The sequence below is a fragment of the Hipposideros armiger genome, unplaced genomic scaffold (assembly GCF_001890085.2).
Source record: "Hipposideros armiger isolate ML-2016 unplaced genomic scaffold, ASM189008v1 scaffold_37, whole genome shotgun sequence".
Lineage (NCBI taxonomy): Eukaryota > Metazoa > Chordata > Mammalia > Chiroptera > Hipposideridae > Hipposideros > Hipposideros armiger.
In genome coordinates this window covers 18,253-19,906 of record NW_017731387.1, presented here as the reverse complement: position 1 = coordinate 19,906, position 1,654 = coordinate 18,253, and the positions used below count along the sequence as shown (strand labels likewise).

Below are 1,654 nucleotides of genomic sequence, written 5' to 3'. Positions count from 1 at the left end.
TTAGCTCTTCGATCTTGGGTCTAGCAATTAAACTTTCAGATTCTCAATTTCCTTTTCTCTAAAATGGGACTGTGAAGGTTAGAAAACTGCATGCCCAAACTTCCTGTTTCAGTTAATCTGATCTTCCTTCAACTTCTTGCCCTCTGTCATTCAGGAAATATTTCCTAAGCTCTTTTTTTATGCACAGGAAACGCACACTCTATGAGAACGCATTCCTTCCTCTTTTTAAACTTAAACTCAGACCTCCTAAATTTTCCTAATTAACCTCACTCATTCTTCAATGGGTCAGCCTCCTCCCTAACATCCTTCTTTTCAGTTTTGTTTGTTACTGTGTCCCTGTATTTCTACTGTTCACACATCATGTTAGGAGCTGGAGTTCCAGCTGTAGAATTTGCTGGGTCTGCCGTAGGTGTTCAGACACTTTTGGGTGCGTGGACCATATTGAAGGGATGTGGACCAGGAAGGATTGGTTTGGTCAGAAGAGCTTGGGCATGCTTGAGTGGTAGAGGGAAGAGGGATGAGAAGACAGAGCAGCCAAAACTTTTCCTCACAGGCGATGATGGGGTTGTTGCCTCTATAGAGATGCCCGGTGAGGAGGAGAGAAGATGCTTAGATCCACCCACATTCCCCTTGCCAAGCTGTGAGTCCCCAAGGGGGGGGCTTCATCCACGGGGAAAGGCTACCTTTTGAAGCTCCAGCAAAGGCTCTGAATAGACCAGTAGCAGCCCTGGACTCAGCTGCATGACTGATTTGAGGCAGATCTCATTAGCTGAGTGACATTGAAAAAGGAGTATAATATAAATATACACAATAGACACAAATCATGTTACTCATATCCGTGACTTATCTACTCCTACTAGGCTATACATTCCCTCGAGTGTTACGTTCCAATGCTACTTGATAATCTTGTATGAGTAGTTGTTTATATGTTGTTTAGTATTCTACGTCAAACGTTCACAGACTTATTACATTATGGAATACCAATAGGATATAATGACGTAAAAGCATCAACAAATAAATTTAAAACAACTTAGTGGCAGAATTATGTACAAGATATGTTATGCATGGAATACACAGATCACAAAACTGTCATAATCTGTGAAGTTCTCTGGTTTTCTAGACCGTGAAGAAATGGACCTTGTTGGCTGCTGTCTCGGAGACTGGCATTCAGCTCTGTGTCCCGCCCAGCACCTGCAGCCTCACTGTCCATCTTCTAAGATTTCTGGGGCTGAGTGTCCACTTGCATGCTGGCATGTCTCTTTTCGTTACTACTGGATTCACTATCTCTGTGCACCAGGACTTTCTGGGACATCACAGATAATTCCTTCCCACCACAGCCATGTTCTACACTGAAGCCAAGAGATAAATTCACAAATACTGAACCCAGCTTCCGGTAATAGAACACACGGAGCCCCTGAATATATTAGCTTTTCCAACCAACATTAACTGATAAAATGATAGTAAAGAGATATATAAGGCTTTAACATGAAGAGAAAAAATGGAGATTAAACAAGCATTCAGAAAACAAAAGATTTCAAACTAATTCTGGAAGTCGGAAAGCAAGTGAAGGACTAGAAATTAAAATGCTCACACCTCTAAAAAGAGAGGAGAAAAGGCAGCCTGTGGAATTTCATCTGACAAAATGAAGAAAACA

General features: G+C 41.7%; 1 protein-coding gene across 1 annotated transcript in view; it reads right to left on the bottom strand.

The window, feature by feature from the left end:
- RGS13 (regulator of G protein signaling 13) overlaps positions 1-761 on the bottom strand; it is a 28,677-nt gene extending 27,916 nt beyond the window's left edge. The window contains exon 1 of the mRNA XM_019638009.1: positions 684-761. The gene's annotated coding sequence lies outside the window, so the exon portion shown is untranslated. The remainder of the gene's footprint in view (positions 1-683) is intronic.
- Between the last annotated feature and the right edge of the window lie 893 nt (positions 762-1,654).